Source organism: Callithrix jacchus, chromosome 5, assembly GCF_049354715.1.
Source record: "Callithrix jacchus isolate 240 chromosome 5, calJac240_pri, whole genome shotgun sequence".
Taxonomy (NCBI): domain Eukaryota; kingdom Metazoa; phylum Chordata; class Mammalia; order Primates; family Cebidae; genus Callithrix; species Callithrix jacchus.
Window position 1 is genome coordinate 36,308,847 of NC_133506.1, and position 23,423 is coordinate 36,332,269.

The 23,423-nt window shown below is 44.2% G+C and overlaps 1 long non-coding RNA gene across 1 annotated transcript; it reads left to right on the forward strand.

The window, feature by feature from the left end:
* The first annotated feature begins 6,454 nt into the window (after positions 1 to 6,454).
* LOC118154060 (uncharacterized) lies at positions 6,455 to 21,988 on the forward strand. The gene is made up of 3 exons (XR_004743991.3): positions 6,455 to 6,554; positions 15,599 to 15,778; positions 21,825 to 21,988. It is a non-coding gene; the product is annotated as an uncharacterized LOC118154060 (long non-coding RNA).
* The last annotated feature ends 1,435 nt before the right edge of the window (positions 21,989 to 23,423 follow it).

Sequence of the window (23,423 nt, forward strand, 5' to 3'; positions counted from 1 at the left end):
CAACGCCACCTGGTGGAAATATAAGAAATGACCCAACAGGCCCCAGAGGGCAGAACACAGGCAGCATCCTCCCTGTGTAGGATAGGCCTCAGCCAGGTGCTTCTTACAATGGGGGCGCTCAACAAATAAATGAGGCCTCAATACCACGCACTTCAGTAGTTTGTCTTCACACACTATACCATTCAATTCTAACAGCACTCTAAGGAAGGCATCATTACCCTTTTTACAGATGAAGACATTGAGCTCAGAGATGCAACGTTTATTTGACCAAGATCACACAGCTAGCAGTGGCAGAGCCAGGATTTGAGCTCTCAAATTCTGACTCCACAGCCTGCCCTTCCAATCACTAAGCCTTGGGGGATTCCATGAGAAAGAAAACCAGCACCCCTGCCCTGTCCCACCCTTTTGTTTCATGGAGCTTACACCTAGTTGCGGGGACAGACAGAAATCAGAAATTCATTGACTAGGTACCATGTGGGCTGAGTTCTAGGAATGCTGTGGTGAAGAGGGTTGTCAGAGTCCCTGCTCAAATGAATCCTATGGGGAAGAAAGACATTAATCAAATAATCACACAGTTAAAATTGCATCTGTAACAGGAGACATAAAGGAAAGGTTTGGGTTCTGAAACCCGCTGTCCAGGCACCTACTGCCCTGAAGAAGTGACATACTGAGTTGGGGGCTGAAAGATGACCAGCACTCGCCCAGGCAAAGACGAACTTCTTCATTCCTCGACAAATGAAAGCTGCGTGTGTTCCCCATAGTGTCTTCCTCTTTTGTTACAATATATAAATCTGTAAATAGTATACTGTACATGTGCAAATCCACAAATAGTACACTGCATATATGCTTTTGCAACTTGCTTTCTAAGTCTACATAGTTTTTCGGTTCTTTGCATCGCAATACACAGAGATCATTTGTTTCAACTAAGGAGGCTGTCACACTACTGACATCTGCCTTATGCACCACAATGTACTTATCTGTGCCCCTGCTGATGACACTTCAGTTGTTTTCAGATTCTAACTCCTACGGACTGCTACAGCCACATCCTCCAAGTCCGTAGTCTCTCAAAGTGCATGCATGTGCATTCCCTTGTGGTAAGTGTCCGTCCATGTTCTCTTTCATACTTGTCAACACCATTTTGCTGGGGAAGAGAAGAAAATAATTTTCCTTTTTTTGTTTTTTTTTTTAATCAGAGCCTCACTCTGTCACCCAGGCTGGATTACAGTGGTGCCATCTCAGCTCACTGCAGCCTCCGCCTCCCAGGTTCCAGCAATTCCCCAGCCTCAGCCTCCTGAGTAGCTGGGATTACAGGCATGCGCCACCACACCCAGCTAACTTTTGTATTTTTAGTAGAGACAGGGTTTCACCCTGTTGGCCAGGCTGGTCTCGAACTCCTGACCTCGGGTAATCCACCCACCTCGGCCTCCCAAAGTGCTGGAATTACAGGCATGCGCCACCACGCCCAGCTGACAATAATTTTCTATTACTAATAAGTTTATACAAAAACAAATTCATTCACTAGTTTACCCCAGCTGAAGCCAAGTTAAGGATCTAAAAAACATTTGCCAAAATATTTCCTACTTTTCTATTGGCCTTATTCTTTCTTCAGTTTTCTTATGTTATTTTTCTAGTACAGAACTTCTTAAGAGATACATGTAAAGGGTTCTAAATTTCATTTTTTTAAAAGAAAAAAATCACTTGTTTCATAAACATTTTGCATTCCTGACTTCAGGATTTCAGCTGACTACTCCATGGCCTTCAGACTGGCTCGGCTCAGGGTTGGCGGCACCCTCTAGTTACACCGTATAACCTACAGACACATGCTCCCTGCAGATGGGTGAGGCCTGGGAGGAATGGCTTACATTTCTTTTTTCCTTATTCTTCTTCTTCAACTTTTAAGTTCAGGGGTACATATGCAGGATGTGCAGGTTTTTACAACGGTAAACAAGTTCCATGTGGTTTGTTGCAAAGATCATCCCATCGCCTAGGTATCAAGCCCAGTATCCATTAGCTATTCCTTCTGATGCTCTCCCCACACACACCCCCACCCCATAGGCCTCAGTGTGCGTTGTTCCCTCTCCCCAGGGAACATCATTCAGCTTCCACTTATAAGTGAGAACATGTGGGCCAGGCGCAGTGGCTCACACCTGTAATCCCAGCACTTTGGGAAGCCGAGGTGGGCAGGTCAAGAGGTCAGGAGATTGAGACCATCCTGACCAACATGGTGAAACCCTGTCTCTACTAAAAATACAAAAATTAGCTGGACCTGGTGGCACGCAGCTATAGTCCCAGCTACTTGGGAGGCTGAGGCAGGAGAATCGCTTGAACCAGGGAGGTGGAGATTGCAGTGAGCCAAGGTTGTGCCACTGCACTCCAGCCTGACAGACAGAGTGAGACTCCATCTCAAAAAAAAAAAAAAGAACAAAGAAAAGAAAAAAAAAAAGTGACAGCATGTGGTGATTGGTTTTCTGTTCCTGTGTTAGTTTGCTGAGGATAATGGCCTCCACCTCATCCATGTCTCTGCAAAGGGTGTGATCTTTTTCCTTTTTATGGCTGCATTGTATTCCATATCGTATATGTACCACATGTCTTTGCTATTGTGAATAGCACTGCAATGAACATACACATGGATGTATCTTTATAATAGAATGATTTCTATTCCTTTGGGTAGGTAATCCCAGTAATGGAATTGCTGGACCAAATGGTATTTCTGCCTCTAGATCTTTGAGGAATTGCCACACTGTCTTCCACCATGGTTGAACTAATTTACACTCCCACAAACACTGTAAAAGCATTCCTTTTTCTCTGCAACCTTGCCAACATCTGTTTTTTTGTTTTTTTTACTTTTCAGTAATAGCAAGAATGACTTACATTTGTATCCAAGGGTGGACCAGTTCCTGTGTTTCCCAGCCTGTGAGGAGTCTTCTGTGAAAATCTGAGCTAGCCAGCACCGCATTTCCCATCAATCCCCATCATGTGTTATGGCCACTGACCCAGGCTCCAGGTGCCCGAGTAAACTCAAGGTTTCTAGGCTGTCAGGTCTATGTCTATGCGGGAGACATAGTCAACACTGACCTTGAGGCCTGTGAAGCCCATGGTGTTCTCTTTGGAGGAGGATGGGGGTTGCCCAGTTCCCAGTAGCAGCCCTTTTTCTGGAATTGCCCTTGATTCTCAGAACTATGGTGAACCTGACCAGTGCTAGGATAGTGAAAGGCAAAAGGGACTCTATGGCCCGAACTTGCCACCATCTCTACCAAATTCATTTTCTGGGCACTCTGTGTTGTCCACTTTATCAGGAGCTGAGATGAGCTGAGCTGAACAGGGTGGAACAGAAAGTTCAGGCTCCAAGAGAGGAGGCAGCTGATCCAACAGCAGTTCCAAAATCTGCCAACAGGTGACAGCAGCGCTCCTGCTCTGGCTCTGGCTCTGGCTCTGGTCTCTTACTGGCGTGGGGTCCCCTGGGACTCTGATCTGCAACCAAGCTTTGCCCTGACGATCCTCTGCTTGCCTCAACTCTGCAATTCATCGTGGGCCCTCCAGTCCCTATCAGAAAGCACCTCTAGCAGGATAACATTCTGTGATCTGTTGAGGTTCAGGGACTGTCTTGTGCCCCCTTAGAGTCTGTTTCCAAAGGAGCCTGTTCATTGCACTGGAGGCCTAGGGCGGGGCTACTAGGCAGCTCTGGAAAACCCAGGAGACAACACAGGTCGGCTCAGGCCAGTGTCCACCAGGTAGAGGATTCTGGAGCCCAATGAAGTGTCCCCGCTGCTGTTCTCGCATCTGCGGCCACAAGACCTTGAACCCAGACTCAGCTTCACTCCCTGCAGCCGCAGGCCTGAGCCCAGCCCAGCCTGGTAAGCCTGTGTTCTGGAATTGCTAAACAAAAAGATGAAGGCCTGGCCGGGCGCGGTGGCTCAAGCCTGTAATCCCAGGACTTTGGGAGGCCGAGGCGGGTGGATCACGAGGTCAACAGATCGAGACCATCCTGATCAACATGGTGAAACCCCATCTCTACTAAAAATTACAAAAAATTAGCTGGGCATGGTGGCGCGTGCCTGTAATCCCAGCTACTCAGGAGGCTGAGGCAGGAGAATTGCCTGAACCCAGGGGGCGGAGGTTGCAGTGAGCCAAGATTGCGCCATTGCACTCCAGCCTCGGTAACAAGAGCGAAACTCCGTCTCAAAAAAAAAAAAGATGAAGGCCTGAGGGCCTGCGGTCTGGGGCCAAGTGCCAAGCCCTGCCTTCTCCCCTGCCCATCATTCTAAGCAGCCGTGACCTTACTGAATTCAAGCAAGGACCTCACACCCCAACACCCAATGTACCGGTGCAGGAGTCTGCTGTAAAGGCCTCAGATTTCTGGATGAGCACAGACCCATCTGATGGCCCCTGGGAGCTGTTTGTGGCCTGAGTTCTAGTTCTTGGCACTCTATTCACAATCAGGGCAGCCCAGCCTATGTGGGAAAATGAGACCCGGAGAAGTTGGAGAGCCTGCCCAAAGCCTGGGGCCTGAAACATGAGATCTGGCAGGTTCCTGGCTCCACACTCTCATAGCTCCCTGTGACAATCCCTTCACTGCCCACATCACAAGTATAATTTCATGATGCATATGCTTGCCAGGTCTTTTAATGTCCTGCTACCCTTGCAACCTGTAATCCCCATGAAAGAAGGGACTCTGTTCACTCCCGTAACCCCTTGCAATGAGTGCAATGCCTAGCACACAGTAGGTGCTCAGAAAGTAACTGGAATAAATAAAATAATAAATGGACATCCTCCTAAAGTGGACCTTAAATCATTTATAAAATGTTTTACAATTTATAAAGTACCCCCAACAGTGTTCCCATTTCATTCTCCCCACCATCCTGTGAAATAGGTACTATTAGGCTGGGTGTAGCAGCTCACACCTGTAATCCCAGCACTTTGGGAGTCTGAGGCGGGTGGATCACCTGAGGTCAGGAGTTCAAGACCAGCCTGGCCAACATGACAAAACCCCATCTCTACTAAAAATACAAAAATTAGCCAGGCTTAGTGGCAGGTGCCTGAACCCCAGCTACTCAAGGGGCTGAGGCTGGAGAATCGCTTGAACTCAGGAGGCAGAGGTTGTAGTGAGCCAAGATCGTGCCACTGCACTCCAGCCTGGGTGACAAGAGCAAGACTCCATCTCAAAAAAAATTGTTTTTAATAGAAATAGGTACTATTATTACTTACATAATGCAGCATATTCATTTTCTATCTCTGCAACAATGAATTAACGCACATATTGGCTAAAACAACACAAGTTTATTATTTTACAGTATCGAAGGTCAGATGTCCAACACAGGTCCTGTGGGCTCAAATCAAGGTGTGAGCAGGGCTGTGTTCCTTCTGGAGGCCCCAGGAGAATCTGTCTCCTTCCTTTCTCCAGCTTCCAGAGGCTACCCATGCTTCTTGGCTCATAGTTACTTCCTCTAGCTTCGAAGCCAGCAATGCCACATCTCTCTAACTGAAGCCAGAAGAGGTTCTGTATTTAAGGATTCCTAGATTAGATTAGGCCTACATGAATAATCTGAGATAATCTCCCCATCTTAAGGTCTGCAATTTTAATCACATCTGCATGTAAGGTAACATGATCATACATTCCAAACATTAGGATACAGTTTTGTTTTTTGTTTTTTGTGGTGGTAGTGGTGGTGGTAGGGAGAGATATTAGCCTGCCTAGCATACAGAGATTCATAAACAGAGATGAATTAACCAGTCCACCTTGCCCAGCTTGTGACTGAAGTGAGGTTTAAAGCCAACATTTTTGGGCTACAGAATCTGAGCTCTTTATCCCCTTTTCAGGAGCCAGAAGGGAAGGACACACGGCCCCAGTCTCCGTAAAGTAAATACACACTTTCTCTTATTTATTTATTTATTTATTTAGAGACAGGGCCTCTAAATTTAGAGACATGCTGGAGTGCAGTGGTGCGATCACAGCTCACTGCAGCCTCAACCTCTGTGGCTCAAGCAATCCTCTCACCTCAGCCTCCTGAATAGCTGAGACTACAGGCACACACCACCACACCCGGCTAAATTTTTTTATTTTTCTGTAGACACAGGATCTCACTTTGTTGCCCAGGCCGATCTCAAACTCCTGGGCTCAAGTGATCCTCCTGCCTCAGCCTCTCAAATTGCTGGTATTACAGGTGTAATCCCAGCACTGTGCCAGTCCATACTTTATGTTTAGACAGAAAGAACAAAAAGATGCACTTGTCTGGACAGTGAGCTCGGGTGGAAAAACGTTTTATTTGCTCAGCTCTATTACCATTATTTTAGCATAAACACAGCGTTTTCAACTTGAGGGAGAAAGGATTAACCCAGGTCATTGGCTGAGGGTGAAGGCCCACGTGGACGCCCCACAGCCCTCCTCTCTGCAATTAAGCAAATGGCCAGCAGATGGCGGGGCATGCTCACAGCAGGGCCTTTCTCTCCGGACCTTCTCTCTTTTCATGGGCCGCTAGGATTGCAGATGCAAAGGTCTTTTCCTTTCTCTTCTCCAAACCCCACTTAGGAGGAAATCCCCAGAAACATCCCAGCAGGTAAGACAAGGGTATAAAGGCCAGGGGGATGTCCCCCAGCCTCAGGATAGCCAGTTTGGGGATCTGCCCTTCTGCATGCCCAAATCTCTGAACCAGGAACAAAGACCGGCGATCAAGCCGGCAGGAGTTGAGGAAGAGGGTCAGGCATGGCTGCAGGGAAGCAGAAGGCAGGATCAGCTAGGTTACAGGACACTTAACATGGCCGGACCACTTACACATTTTACACACATTTATTATCACATCTCCTCTTCCCTGTGACCCAATATGGAACCTGACATCAAAAATACCGAACTGACTGGGAAGATGATTTGTAGCAATGCCAGTACAGTTTTTGAACCCCTCCAAATTTCTACATAAAAATAAGCAGTCAGGCCAGGCACGGTGGCTCACGCCTGTAATCCCAGCACTTTGGGAGGCTGAGGCGGGCAGATCACCTGAGGTCAGCAGTTCAAGATCACCCTGGGCAACATGGCGAAACCTCATCTCTACTAAAAATACAAAAATCAGCCCGGTGTGGTGGCACACACCTGTAATCCCAACTACTCAGGAGGCTGAATCAGGAGAATCACTTGAACCTTGGAGGTGGAGGTTGCAATGAACCGAGATTGTGCCACTGCACTCCAGCCTGAGCAACAGAGTGAGACTCTGTCTCAAAAATTAAAGATCAGCAGGTTAGATTAGCAAAAGCAAAATCTACAATGTCACCTTAAAATCACGTGATAGGTATCCCCATGAACACCAAAACACAAGCAAGGGAGCACAGCCCTCCCACAGCTGCCTGCATGTCATCAGATCCTGCTACATTCCCCCAGAGAGACTTCCCTGGTTTAGATGCCAGCCCCTGGTACCCCATCCAGCAGCCAGCAGAGGGAAACAAGGGGCCTTCTGATGGACCTGAGAACAGGTGAATACTAAAAGAGCCAGCAGGCATTCACGAGGAAGCAAGGAGGGACAACTGGAGACAGCAGCAGAAGCTGGGAGGGTCTCGCCCAGTCCGGGAGCAGGTGAGAGTCAGCAAGGACCGAGGGACTGCAGCAGCAAAGCCTTGAGAATCCTCCACACTGATCTGCTTAGCTTCGCTTCCAGGACAGGATCGTATAGTGCTGGGTGGGATCAAAATGGAGCAGGATCTGGACAATCAAAAGGAAGGAGAAGGCCGGGCACAGTGGCACACGCCTGTAATCCCAGCACTTTGGGAGGCCAAGGCAGGTAGATCACTTGAGGTCAGGAGCAAAACCAGCCTGGCCAGCAGGGTGAAACCCTGTCTCTATTAAAAAATACAAAAATTAGCTGGATGTCATGGCAGGTGCCTGTAATCCCAGCTACTCAGGAGGCCGAGGCAAGAGAATTACTTGCACCTGGGAGGTGGAGGTTGCAGTGAGCCGAGATGGTACCACTGCCCTCCACTCTGGGAAACAGAGCAAGACTCCGTCTAAAAAAAAAGAAGAAGAAGAAGAAGAAGATTCAGTGAGGCAGAGGGAGGAAACTGAGCCAAGGAACCTCAGGAAGCAAGCCATCACATTTTTGCACACCACATGAAAACTACAGGAGAGGGCGCTCTTGAAGTTAGAAACGCCATCCTGATGATCTCTTTCTTCAAGTTTAATTCCACGTAAAAATGAACAATGGAAAAGTCTTGAGGCCAAATCCCATGCAAAGTTAAGTTAAGCAAAAGGAGAATAGGGAGCAAAATGACATTCCTACAAACAGAAAAGGCATGCCAGCAGGACATAACTCAGAAGAGATTAAAACTGTAATCTTCTATTTAAAATGACCTAAAAGGCATTTTTCAATTATGCAAGATCTGAAAGAACAACGTAACTGAGAATTAGAAAATCATATAAATAAGGTGACACAAATCAGGAAAGAATTTAAAACATAAGAAAAAAATCTCAGGAATGAAGGCTAGAAGGAACATAAGAGCAGACTGATGCAACGTTAAGAAAATGCCTTAAAAGAAAAAGGTGAAAAGGAAGAAATATTTTAAATCAATAGGAAATCAAGGCTATTTTCTAAAATATTCTAGAGAAAGTGACAAATATTGAAATTAGGCAAAGAAGTTCCAACGGATCAATAAGAAGCGTTCTTGAAGAATAAAACCAAAGTGTGAGGACAACAAATAATAAAAACAAAATGAAGAGAACTTACTGAAATGTTTAAAAATTGAAATCACATATTGAAAGCACACACTGCATCTGAAAAATATCAACCCAGAATAATCAGACATATTCAAATAAAATGACAGACTTCAAGAAAAGTGGGGTGGGGAGAGGAGAATCCTTCAGGGATCTAGGCAAATAATTGATTTATAAGGAAAAATCGATTATTATCGGACTTCTCAAGAGCAATGCTTTACATCAAAACAAAGAAGTTACATATTTAGGATGTTCAAAAACAACGAATGTGTTAATAATGTTATGTCCAGCAAAACTGATTTGAAAGTATAATGGGCACAGGCAAATTGTTATTAGCATGAAATAACTCAGGGGACAGTGTTCTCATGAGCTCTTCCTGAAAACCTCTTAGATAAAAAGCTTCAGACAAGCAAAATGACTGGAAAGACAAAAAATGAAATTTTAAAAACTGGTAGTGAACATTAAATACATAGTTATTTATGCAATTAACTCTAAGAATTGTAAAGGAGAAAATACAGCAAGTAATGGCTATACACTGACAATGTAGCTACAAGACCACTTTTTTATTTTTAATTTTTGAGAGTACATAGTGCATTTTTTTTTTAAGACCGAGTCTCACTCTGTTGCTCAGGCAGTGGCACCATCTCAGCTCACTGCAACCTTGCCCTCCTGGGCTTAAGGGATCTTCCTGCCACAGCCTCCCAAGTAGCTGGAACCACAGGTGTACACCACCATGCCCAGCTAATTTTTTAAGGTTTTTTGTAGAGACAAGGTCTGACTATATTGCCCAGGCTGGTCTAGAACTCCTGGGCTCAAGTGATCCTCCTGCCTTGGCCTCTCAAAGTGCTAGGATTACAGGCATGAGCCACTGCACCCAGCCATAAGTGTATATATTAGTATTGGTGGGTTATATGAGATATTTTAATAGAGGCATGCAATGTGTAGTAATCAGATCAGGTTAAATGGAGTATCCATCACCTCAAGCATTTATCCTTTGTGTTACAAACAATCCAATTACTCTTTTGGTTATTTATTTTATTTTGAGATGGAGTCTCGCTCTGTTGCCCAGGCTGGAGTGCAGTGGTGCAATCTAGGCTCACTGCAATCTCAGCCTCCCAGGTTCAAGCGATTCTCCTGCCTCCACCTCCTGAGTAGCTGGGATTACAGGTGTGTGCCACTACACCTGGCTAATTTTTTCTTATGTTTTTAGAAGAGACAGGGTTTCACCATGTTGGTCAGGCTGGTCTCAAACTCCTGACTTTGTAATCCACCCGCCTCAGCCTCCCAAAGTGTTGGGATTACAGGCATGAGCCACTGCCCCCAGCCTTGCAGTTATTTTTAAATGTGCAACTATTTTTTACTATAGTCACCCTGTTGTGCTAGCAAATACTAGGTCTTATTCATTCTTCCTAATTTTTTATACCCATTAACCATCCTTCTACTGTCTCCATGAGTTTAATTATTTTAATTTTTAGCTCCCACAAATAAGTGAAAACGTGAAGTTTGTCTTTCTGTGCCTAGCTTATTTCACTTAACATAATGACCTCCAGTTCCATTCGTGTTGCAAATGACAGAATACTATTCTTCTTATGGCTGAATAGTATTCCACTGTGTATATGCACCACATTTTCTTTACATGTTTCAAACATTTCTTTCTTTTTTTTTTTTTTCTTTTTTTTTTTTCTTTTTTTGAGACAGAGTTTCGCTCTTGTTACCCAGAGGCTGGAGTGCAATGGCGGGACCTCGGCTCACCGCAACCTTTGCCTCCTAGGTTCAGGAAATTCTCCTGCCTCAGCCTCCTGAGTAGCTGGGATTACAGGCACGCGCCACCGTGCCCAGCTAATTTTTTTTGCATTTTTAGTAGAGACGGGATTTCACCATGTTGACCAGGATGGTCTCGATCTCTTGACCTCGTGATCCACCCGCCTCAGCCTCCCAAAGTGCTGGGATTACAGGCTTGAGCCACCGTTGCCCGGCCTCAAACATTTCTTTAAATGTTTTCATATAAACATTTTTCTGTTGATGGACACATAGGTTGCTTCCAAATCTTGACTATTGTGAATAGTGCTGCCTATAAATTTTAGGATTGTTTATTCTATTTCTGTGAAAAATGTCATTGGTATTTTGATACGAATTATATTGAATCTGTAGATTCCCTTGGGTAGTATGGACATTGTAACAATAGTTATTCTTCCAATCTATGAATATGAAACATGGGAGTGCAAATATCTCTCCAATATGCTGATTTCTTGCTTTGGGATATATACCCAGCAGTGCGATTCCTGGATTTTATGGTAGCTCTTTTTTTAGTTTTTTGAGGAAACTCCAACTTGTTCTCCACAGTGGTTGTACTAATTTACATCCTACCAACAGTGTGCCAGGGCTCCTTTTTCTCCACATCCTCACCACATTTGTTATTGCCTGTCTTTCGGATAAAAGCCATTTTAACTGGGGTGAGATGATATCTCATTGTAGTTTCGATTTGCAGTTCTCTGATGATCCATGATGTTAAGAACCTTTTCATATGCCTGTTTGCTATTTATATGCCTTCATTTGGGGAATGTCTATTCAGATCTTTGGCAATTTTTAATAAAATTATTAGATTTTTTTCCTATACAGTTGAGCTCCTTATATATTCTGGTTATTAATCCCTTGTCAGATGGGTAGTTTGCAAATATTTTCTCCCATTCTATGGGTTGTCTCTTCACTTTGTTGATTGTTTTCTTTGCTGAGCAGAAGTTTTTTTAACTTGATATTATCCTATTTGTCCATTTTAGCTATAAATTTCCCTCTTAGTACTGCTTTTGCTGTATCCAGTAGGTTTCGGTATGTTATGTTTCCATTATCATTTGTTTCAAGAAATTCTTTTATTTCCTCCTTAACTTCTTCATTGACCCACTGGTCATTCAAGAGCATACGGTTTAATTTCATGTGTTTGTGTAGTTTCCAAAATTCCTCTTGTTATTGATTTCTGGTTTTATTTCATTGTGGTCAAAAAGATGCTGGATATATTTTTCAACTTTTTAAAATATTTTAAGATTTGTTTTGTAATCTAACATATGATATATCCTTGAGAATGATCCATGTGCTGAGAAAAAGAATGTGTATTCTGCAGCCACTGGATGAAATGTTCTGTAAATATTGTCCATTTAGTCTATAGTACAGATGATGTTTGATGTTTCATTGTTGATTTTTCTGTCTGGAACATCTGTCCGATGCTAAAAGTGGAATGTCAACGCCTCTAGCTATTATTTTATGGGAGTCTGTCTCTCTCTTTAGCTCTAATAGTATTTGGTTTACATATCTGGGTGCTCCAACGTTGGGTACATATATATTTACAATTGTTATATCCTCTTACTGCATTCACCCATTTATCATTATATGGTGACCTTATTTGTCTCTTCTTATAGTTTTTGTCTTGAAATCTATTTTGTCTAATATAAGTATAGTGATTGGTGCTCTTTTTTGGTTTAAGAGGCATGGAATATTATTTTTCATCCCTTTATTTTTAGTCTATGTGTGTGAAGTATATTTCTTGTAGGCAACAGATCATTGGGTTTTCTTTAAATTATTTTTATTTAGCCACTCTATGTCTTTTGATTAGAGAATTTAGTCCATTTATATTCAATGTTATTGATAAGTAAGGACTTACTCCTGCTATTTTGTTATTTGTTTTCTGGTTGTTCTGTGGTCTTCTTGTCCTTCTTTCCTTTTTTTCTGTCTCCTTTTAGTGAAGATGATTTTCTCTGGTGGTATGATTCAATTTATTGCTTTTATTTTTTGTGTATTCATTGTTGTTTTTTGATTTGAGGTTACCATGAGGCTTGCAAATACTATCTTATAACTCATCATTTTAAGCTGATAGAAATTTCATAGTGCTTGCATAAACTAATAAGCAAAGAGAAAACTAATAAAACTCTACAGTTTAACTTTATGCACGTTTTTAACTTTTTGTTTTGATTTATGTCATATTGTACTGCCTGTGTCTTGAAAAGCTTTTGTGCTCATTATTTTGTATTGGTTCATCTCTTAGTCCTTCTACTTAAGAGTAGTATAACACACCACAGTTACAATTTTATAACATTCTGTTTCTGTGGATTTACTATTACCAGTGAGTTTTGTACCTTCAGGTAATTTCTTATTGTTCATTAATATCCTTTAATTTCTGATTGAAGTATTGCCTTTAGCATTTCTTGTAGAATAGGCCTGGTGTTTGATGAAATTCCTCAGCTTTTGTTTGTCTGGGAAAATATTTCTTTTTCATGTTTGAAGGATATTTTCATCGGATATACTATTCTAGGGTAAAAGGCTTGTTTTTCTTCAGCACTTTAAATATGTCATGCTACTCTCTCCAGCCCTGTAAGGTTTCCACTGAAAAGTCTGTGGCCAGACATATTGGAACTCCATTGTATATTATTTGTTTCTTTTCTCTTGCTGCTCTTAGGGTCCTGTCTTTATCCTTGATCTTTGGGAGTTTGATTATTAAGTGTCTTAAGGTAGTCTTTGGGTTAAATCTGCTTGGTATTCTATAACCTTATCATACTTAGATATTATTATCTTTTTCTAGGTTTGAGAAGTTATCTGTTATTACCCTTTTCAATAAACTTTCAACCCCTATCTCTTAACCTCCTCTTAAAGGTCAGTAACTCTTAGATTTTCTCTTTAGAAGCTGTTTTCTAGATCTTGTAGGTATATCTTATTCTTTTTTATTCTTTTTTCTTTTGTCTCCTCTGACTGTTTTCAAATAGCCTGTCTTCAAGCTCACTAATTCTATCTTCTGGTTGATCAATTCAGCTATTAAGAGACTCTAATGCATTCTTCAGTATGTCAGTTGCATTTTTCAACTCCAGACTTCCTGCCTGATTCTTTTTAATTATTTCAATATGATTGTTAAATTTATCTGATAGAATTCTGAATTCCTTCTCTGGGTTATCTTGCATTTTTTCAAGTTTCCTTCAAACAGCTATTTTGAATTCTCTGTCTGAAAGGTCACATATCTCTTTCTTTCCAGGACTGGTCCCCAGTGCCTTATTTTATTTGTTTGAAGGTGTCATGTTTTCCTGGATGGTCTTGATGCGTGTGGATGTTTGTCAGTGTCTGTGCATTGAAGAGTTAGGTATCTGTTGTATTCTTCACAGTCTGGACTTGTTTGTACTTGCCTTTCTTGTGGACAAATACAAACAAGCCCAGACTGTGAAGGACAAGTATTGTGGAAGGACAAGTCTTTACATGTATTCAAAGGGACTTGGGTGTTGTGATCTAAGTGTTTGGTCACTGCAAATGTATTTGCATTAAGAAACCCCAAGCCCAGTAATCCTGTGGTTCTTGCAGAGTTACAGAGGTATCACCTTAGTAGCCTTGGATAAAATCCAGAAGAATTCTCTTGATCACCAGGCAGAAATTCTTGTTCTCTTCCCTTACTTTCTCCCAAACAAATGGAGACTTTCTCTCTGTGCTGAGCTCCCTAGAGCTGGGGAAGGAGTGCCACAAGCACACCTGTGGCTGCGATCACTGGGACTGTGCTGGGTCAGACCTGAAGCCAGTGCATCATTAGGTCCTGCCTAAGGCCTACTGTAACCACTACCTAGATACTGCCCATATTTGCTCAAGGCCCTTGGACTCTATGATCAGTAGGTGGCAAAACCAGCCAGCCTTCCCTTCAAGGCAGCCAGTTCCCCCAGTAACTGTCCTTCCCTTCAAGGCAGCCAGTTCCCCCAGGCCCCAAGCAGGTGCAAAGATGCTGTCTGAGAGCCAGAGACTGGAGTCAAAAAGCTTAGAAATCTACCTGGTGTTCTATTCTACTGCAGCTGAGCTGGCACTCAAACCATGAGACGTAATCCTTCCCACACTTCCCTCCCCCTTCCACAGGCAGAGGAGCCTCAACCTGTGGCCATCACCACTGCAGGACCATGGGGACTACTGCCAGGCTACCATCAATGTTCACTTAAGAACCAAGGGCACTTCAGTTGGCTTGTAGTGAATGTTACTAAGCCTGGGACTTATCCTTCAGGGCAGTGGGTTTCCCTCCCACCCAGAGCAGGTCCAGAAATGGCATCCAAAAGTCAAGGTCTGGAATCAGGGACCCCAAGAGCCCTGTTTATGCTCTAGTCCACTGTGGCTGAGCTAGTATCTAAGGTATAAGACAAAGCCCCCTTTGCTTTTCCCTCTGCATTACTCAAGCAGGAGTTCTTTCTATGGTTCTGACCATAGCCACCATAGCTGGGAGTTTGCTGGGTCTCACCTGAAGCCAACATGTCTCAGTCTCACCCAAAGCCCATGGTGTACTACCAGGGTATTGCTGCTGGTTATTCAAGGCCCCAGGACTCTTTAGTCAGCAGGTAATAAATCCTGCCAGGACTGAGTCCTTCCTTCAAATCAGTAGGCTTCCTTCTGGCCTAGGGTGTGTCTAGAATTATCATCGAGGAGCTGGATCCTGGAATGGGGACCTCATGACTCTGACTGGCACCTTATCCTACTGTGGCTGAGCTGGTATCCAAGATGCAAGACAAAGTCCTCTTTACTCTTTCCTCTCCTCTCCTCAGGTAGAAGGAAGGAGTCTCTTTTGGAGCTGCAAGCTTGCTACCTGGAGTTGGGGGAGGGATGGTGCAAGTACTCCCTTAGCTCCCCCAACTGGTGTCTCAGTAGTTCATGTGCCCACCATGTCCACTGGCTCTGAGCCCCCAGCCCAGCACTAGGATTCACCAAGGAGCTACAATCCTTGTGACCTAGATTGCCTTTCAAGTTTATTTACAACCCAGAACACTTTATCACTATGGTGGTGAGGCTTGCTGAAACTCAACTTCCCTCAACTGGGTTGGGCAATTCCCCTCTGGTTAGGGCTCGTCTAAATACTCTCTCCATTGGCAGCCATCAGCTGAGTTCAGTTCACTTTTGCTTTCATTGTGACAGGGCAGCATCAAATTCAATGCAGTGTCTCACGATGGCTGCACTCTCCCTCTTCCAAGCACAAAGATTCTCTCCATGCCACACAGCCCTGGCCAGGGGATGGGAATGGGTGGCATCAGCAACTCAAGACTGTCTTCCCTACCCTCTTCATTGCCTCTTTCAACGGTATGAAGTTAAAACCAGGTACTGTGAGTGCTCACCCAATTTCTAGTTCTTACAAAAGTGTTTTTTTTGTGTGTGTAGATAGTTGTTAAATTGTATGTTCCTGTGGGGGATGGGGAAATAAAGCCTTGTATTCAGCCATCTTGCTCCACCTCCTACAACAGTGGTCCCCAACCACCTGGCCATGGACTGGTACCGGTCTCTGTGGCCTGTTAGGAACCAGGTTGCACAGCAGGAGGTGAGCAGCATGCAAGCAAGCAAAGCTTCATCTGTATTTACAGCCGCTCCCCATTGCTCTCATTACCACCTGAGCTGCTCCTCCTGTCAGATTAGTGGCAGCATTAGATTCTCATAGGAAAGCAAACCCTACTGTGAACCATCCATGCAAGGGATCTAGGTTGCATGCTTCTTGTGAGAATCTAGTGCCTGATGATCTAGCACTGTCTCCCATCACCCCCAGATGGGACCGTCTAGTTGCAGGGAAACAAGCTAGGGCTCCCACTGATTCTACATTGTGAAGAGTTGTATAATTATGTCATTATATATTACAATGTAATAATAATAGAAATAAAGTGCATAATAAATGCAATACACTTGAATCATCACAAAACCCAATCCATGGAAAAACTGTCTTCCACAAAACCTGTCCCTGATGCCAGAAAGGTTGGGGACCACTGCCCTACAAGACAGTTTTAAAATATGGATAATGGGAAGAGCATATTCAAAAACACAACAAAGTTTTAAACTGTTTCCAGCAATTATCTTGTTGGTGCTATTACTGTTGTCATTTTGAGACTATTGTGTGTGTAGTGTAGGATAAAGAAAGTAGGTAATTACAGAATGTTTTAATTCTATCATCTCTTGTATTGTTGAGGATCTGGTTCTCAATATGGAAGAAAGGAGAGATGTAATAATATAGAAGAGATTAAGCAAAAAAACTAAAGTGTGAATTGGAATTATTAGTATGAACACCGGGTGCTGTCCTCCTGGTTTCTGGCTGAAAGGTGTGTGTGTGATAAAATATATTTCCTAATGACCAAATCAGTAGCCATTTGTGTCCCTAGCATCCACACAGTGGTCATGAACCCCTATTTTCCATTTAAAAATAAAAAGGGGCCAGGCACAGTGGCTCACCCCTGTAACCTCAACACTTTGGGAGGCCCAGGCAGATGGATTGCTTGAGACCAGGGGTTCAAGACCAGCCTGGGCTACATGAAGAAACCCCATCTCTACAGAAAACACAAAAATTCACTGTGTGTACTGGCACATGCCTGTAGTCACAGCTACTCAGGAGGCTGAGGTGGGAAGATCAGTTGAGCCCAGGAGCTCAAGGCTGCAGTGAGTCATGATGGCGCCAGCGCACTCCAGCTTGGGCGACAGAGTGAGATCCCATCTCAAAAAACATATAAAAATAAAAGGGCTTCTTGGAGAAAAAGCTCATTCCAGGTCTGGGGCAGAATATCATGAATGCAGATGAATTTGGTACATTTTGTCATACAGAAAGCACGGTATCAGAGACATCAGAGATGACTCTCTCAGAGACGACTAGGGCTATTGCAAAAGGACTCAAGAGCCAACCTAAAGTGGGTCTCACTGGCCAAGAATGGAACTATTTGGGCTTCAAAAAGAGTAATTCTTATAGAAACTATGGTTTAAATTAATGTTTTAAAACCTTTTTTAAAAAAAGAATTGTTGGCGGGGCATGGTGGCTCATGCCTGTAATCCCAGCACTTTGAAAGGCCGAGGCAGGAAGATCACTTGAGGCCAGAAGTTCAAGACTAGCCTAGCCGGCATGGCAAAACCTTGTCTGTACTGAAAATACCAAAGTTGGCTGGGCGTGGTGGTGTGTGCCTGTAATCCCAGCTACTCGTGAGGCGGAAGCATACGAATTGCTTGAACCCAGGAGGCGGAGGCTGTAGTGAGTCAAGATGGCACAACTACACTTCAGGCTGGGTGACAGAGCCAGACTCTGTCTCAAAAAAAAAAAAAAAAAAGGAACTCTCGTTGTTGTTATTTTGCAGTGGGGCTAGAATGCAGTGGGTTCCATGATGGTTCACTGCATGGAACCATCATGTGCCTGGGACTACAGGTGCACACCATCATGCATGCCTGGCTTAAAGTCTCTTTCATGGCTCACTGCAGCCTCAACTCCTGGGCTCAAGCAATCCTCCCACCTCAGCCTCCTGAGTAGCTGAGACTACAGGCACATACCACCATGCCCAGCCAATTTTTGTATTTTTTGTAGAGATAAGGTTTCACTTGTTGCCCAGGCTGAACTCCTGGGCTCAAGTGAGCCTTCTGCTTCAGACTCCCTAAGTGCTGGGATTACAGGAAGAAGCCACTGCACCCAGCCAAAAAAGAATACTTTTTATAGCCGATTGTAATCCATCAAATATGGTTAAATCCTAGAGCTTGTAATGATATTGAAAAGAACCCTTATTGAGGTTTCTTATTGAACTCCTGAACACCTGAGGTCGGGAGTTCGAGACCAGCCTGATCAACATGGAGAAACCCCATCTCTCCTAAAAATACAAAATTAGCCAGGTGTGGTGGCACATGTCTGTAATCCCAGCTACTTGGGAGGCTGAGGCAGGAGAATCACTTGAACCCGGGAGGCGGAAGTTGTGGTGAGCTAAGATTGCGCCACTGCACTCCAGCCCAGGCAACAAGAGCAAAACTCTGTCTCAAAAAAAAAAAAGAAAAAAGTATTCCTACTCATACATGAAAAAGAAAAGATAGGATTGAAACGCTATCTCTTTGCTATCCCCGATGAATTAACGGACTAACCATGATAAGCATCAGCAGTTGCCAACATGAAAGGAGGATGATCCAACATAGTGTGCTTCTGGATGAAAGAACACAAGCCTACTGAGAATGTGGCCAAAGGGATTGACCCCAGTCTGATCAAGCCTCTGAGTCCAGCTGCCAAGTTGCAGGAAGCACGGAGGACAGAGGAACGCATGCAGCTAGATGGTGAAGATACAGTCAGCAAAATGTAGATTCTGGGAAACTGTTAACTGATAAGGAAAAGAAAGAGTAAGGAGAAACTCACAGATTAAGCCAGGCATGCATGATGATGTGCACCCGTAGTCCCAGGCACTCAGGAGGCTTTGGAAGGATCACTTGAGGCCAAGAGTTCAAGGCTACAATGAGCTGTGACAGCACCCCTGCACTCCAGCCTGGGTGACAAAGCGAGACTCTATTTCTTTATTTTAAAAAAAGTGAAATAATTAATTAATTAATTAATAAAAGAGGCTTTAAAGATGTATCTCTTTTTTGTGACAGGATCTCGCTCTGTCACCTAGGCTGGAGTGCGGCGGCGCAATCATGGCTTACTGCAGCCTCGACATCTCTGGGCTCAGGTTATTCCCCCAGCTCAGCCTCCTGAGTAGCTGGGACTACGAGGATGTATCTTCTTCTTTCTGGGCAAGTCTAAATAACAGTATCTAGGAATGCACACTTAGGTGATAAAGTATTGCCAGAAAGCATTTACTGTAGAAGTCGTTACTAGTTCATGGTTGGGTGAGGTAGGTTTAGGAAGCTAAGATTGGGAAGGACAGCTTAGGGAGGGTGCTTGCAAAGCTCTATACCGTAACCTGGATAGTGGTTACAAAGATGTTTGCTTTATAACTCATTAAATCATACATTTGTCTTGTGTGGTTTTCCTTATCTATGTTTATTTTATAATTTAAAAAAGCACCTTTTTGCGGCCGGGCGCAGTGACTCACACCTGTAATCCCAGCACTTTGGGAGGCTGAGGTGGGTGGATCACGAGGTCAGGAGATTGAGACCATCCTGGCTAACATGGTGAAACCCCATCTCTACTAAAAATATAAAAAATTAGCCGGGTGTTGTGGCACGTGCCTGTAATCCCAGCTACTCAGGAGGCTGAGGCAGGAGAATCGCTTGAACCTGGGAGGTGGAGGTTGCAGTGAACCAGGTTAGCACCACTGTACTTCAGCCTGGGCGACAAGCGTGAAACTCCATATCAAAAAAAAAAAAACACACTTTTTTTTTTTTTACAAAATTGAAATATTGAATAAATGAACAACATTAGTAGGTTTTGCTGTCCTCTCTTGATGGATGACAAAGGGAAAATTCAAAGAAGAAAGCACAGTTTTCTCAGGACCACACAGCTAGTAAGTTGCCCAGCTGGGCTTGAAATCCAGGTGAGATACATCTGTTCATCAACAAATAGTTGCTGACACCTGCTGAGTTTAATGCTAGGAAAACAGCTGAGTTAAAACAGCCTGACTTCCCATCCACCTGCCTTTCCTGTGAGAAAGGGGGAGATGGATATGCAAGGGATACTTGCTGGTCTTGGTATCCACTTGGGCACAGCCACAGCATCCCCTAGCACCTGTCCCCTATGCAAAGCCCATGTGTTGCTCTCAGAAGTGGCAGCCAAGCCCACACCGTCTCACCCCCAGCTCTGAAGATGACAAAGCATTAGAACTCACCAGATCATCTAATGAAGTTTCACTTCTGTTTCTTAGCACCTCCCTGACTCTTCTGTTCCCTAGAGTGGAAGGAGGGTCTGGGAAAGGGTCTTTGCCTGAAACTGAGAAGCCAACATGATACCCCTCGATATCCCACCTGGGAAGGGGGCTGACAATGGGCTGAAGCAGACACGGAAGAGATGAACGTGGGTCATCAGCTTTGCAGGCTGGAGTCCCCTCCTGTATCTGCCTTATCATCTGGTATCCTCAGCACTTTTTGACACTTGGCCTTGTAGAAAGCATGAACACAATACATGTTTGGTGGGTGAATGAATGAATTTAATATATTATTTGTATCTATTTCAAACGAGTCTGAAGCTCAATACTTAAAAAATGGCCGGGCGCAGTGGCTCACGCCTGTAATCCCAGCACTTTGGGAGGCCGAGGCAGGTGGATCACGAGGTCAACAGATCGAGACCATCCTGGTCAACATGGTGAAACCCCGTCTCTACTAAAAATATAAAAAAAATTAGCTGGGCATGGTGGCGCATGCCTGTAATCCCAGCTACTCAGGAGGCTGAGGCAGGAGAATTGCCTGAACCCAGGAGGCAGAGGTTGCGGTGAGCCGAGATCGCGCCATTGCACTCCAGCCTGGGTAACAAGAGTGAAACTCCATCTCAAAAAAAAAAAAAAAAAAAAAAACTTAAAAAATACAGTTGGGCATGGTGGCTCATACCTGTAATCCCAGCACTTTGGGAGGCCGAGGCAGAAGCATCATCCAAGAGTTTAAGACCAGCCTGGGCAGTATGGTGAAACCCCATCTCTACCAAAAATTTTAAAAAAACATTAGCCAGGCATGGTTGCATGTGCCTGTAGTCTCAGCTACTCAGCAGACTGAGGTGGGAGAATCACTTGAGCCTGTAGGTTGAGACTGCAGTAAGCCAAGATCACAGCACTGCCCTCCAGCCTGGGTGACAGGGTGAGGCCCTGTCTCAAAAATAAATAAAAATAAAAATACTTTATAATCATTCATTCTAAGACAGAGTTATAATAATGCCTATCCCTAGGGCCACTGGGAAGATTAAATCCATGAATAAATATAAAACACTTAGACCAGCACCAGGCACATCCCAATTCCGAAATAAGCTATTCATGTAAACTGAGAGTAGGTTGTCCCACTCCACATGGAATTACGGGTCAGTATAGGACCAGGGTCAGAGATCAAGGGGAGAATCACACTAGAATTTAGTATGAGGTTAGGATTAGAGGACCAGTTTGTGTCCATCCCGCAGTCAGACTTTTTAATTACCATCTACTTGTCTATTTATGTCCCGCATTGTCCCAGGCGGAGTCAGGCAGCTTGCAGGAATTCCAATTGCAGAAATCAAAAAAGAGAAAGATCAAAGTTTCTATGGACTGACTGTGTCCTCCCCAAAATTAATATATTGAAGCCTAATCCCTAATGGGATGGTATTAAGAGGGGAGACCTCTGAGGAGTGATTAGGTCATGAAGGTGGAGCTCTCATGAATGGGATTAGTTCCCTTTTGAGAAGAAGCATAAGAAAAGAAAAAGAGAAGAAACATTAAGAGAAGTCTGTCTCTTTCTCTCTCTTTCTCTCTTTCAATAGATCGATAGCTAGATCCCCCCCTCTCTACTATGGGAGGATACAATAAAACAGCTCTTTGCAAAAGCAAGAAGAGGATCCTCCCCAGATACTGAATCTTCCGGCACCTTGATCTTGGACATCTCGCCTCCAAAATCATGGTAAATAAAATTCTGTTCTTTCAGCCACCCAGGCTATGGTGTTCTGTTACAGCAGCCTGAACTGACTAAGACAGAAATGAATGTCATACTCCCAGGGTATTCATGCTGGCACCCTGAGGTCTTCTCAGCACAGAGCTGCAATTGGGCAACCAGATCCCAGGCCTTGCTGGTCACTCTAAAGGTCACACTGACAGCCTATGGTCAAGCACAGCCAGCTGCATGAAGTCCCGGTAAGAATTCCAGGAGATCCCCCAAGCAAAGTGTTGGCACAGGGTAAGTTCTCAATACATGTTGCTATTACTGTCAGTGCACAGGCTGAGGCGAATGTACAGCGAGCAGCAGGGACCAGCGTTTTATCACTGGCCAGACCACTACGTTCTCTCCCCATGAGCAGCCCCAGATTCAGAGCCAGAAAAAGTGGATGTTCAATGGCATCAGGTTGGGGGAGTCAAATACATTCCATGAAGGCCACGCCAATCAGCAGCTCTACAGATACTAGAAGTCTGTTGGCTCCAACCCTCTCTCCTTGGAATGTACCTGGACAGGCTCTGGCAGCTCTGGGCTCTGAATGACGAAACCCCAGACCTTTAGAGTGACCAGCAAGGCCTGGGATTTGGTTGCCCAATTGCAGCTCTGTGCTGAGAAGACCTCAGGGTGCCAGCATGAATACCCTGGGAGTATTACATTCTTTATATAGCTTGGATATATTTGGCTAGATGAGGAAAAGGCATATTTCTAATCCTGAGTGTGTGTGTGTGTGTGTGTGTGTGTGTGTGTTGGGGGGTTGTATTCAGTTCCCATTGCTGCCGTAACAACTTAACTACTTAAACAATACATGGTATTTTACAGTCCTGCATGTGAGAACAGGGCTAAAAATCAAGTATGCCACAGATCCATATTCTTTCAGGAGGTTCTGGGATAAAATGTGTTTCTAGCCTCTTCCAGCTTTTGGAGGCCGCCCACATTCCATGGCTTGTGGCCCTTACCCATCTTCAAGCCAGCCCCTGAATCACTCTGCCCTTTGATTCTCCTCTTTTTTTTTTTTCTTTTTTTGTCACCCAGGCTGGAGTGCAGTGGCACAGTCATGACTCAATGCAGCCTTGACTTCCTGCACATGTGATCTTCCCACCTCAGCCTCCCAAGTAGCTGGGACTTCAGGCATGCACCACCACACCTAGCTAATTTTTTGTAATTTGTGTAGAGACAGGAGTCCCCTGTGTTGCCCAGGCTGGTCTCAAACTCCTGAGCTCAAGCAACCCACCTGCCTCAGCCTCCAAAGTGCTGGGATTACTGGTATGAGCCACCATGCTGACCTCTGACACCATCATCATGACTCTTTCTCTGACTTTCACCCTGCATTCCTCTTATTAGGACCTTGTGATTACAGTGGGCCCAGCCAGATAATCTGGATCATCTCCCCATCTCAAGGTCCCTATCTTAATCACATCTGAAAAGCCCCTTG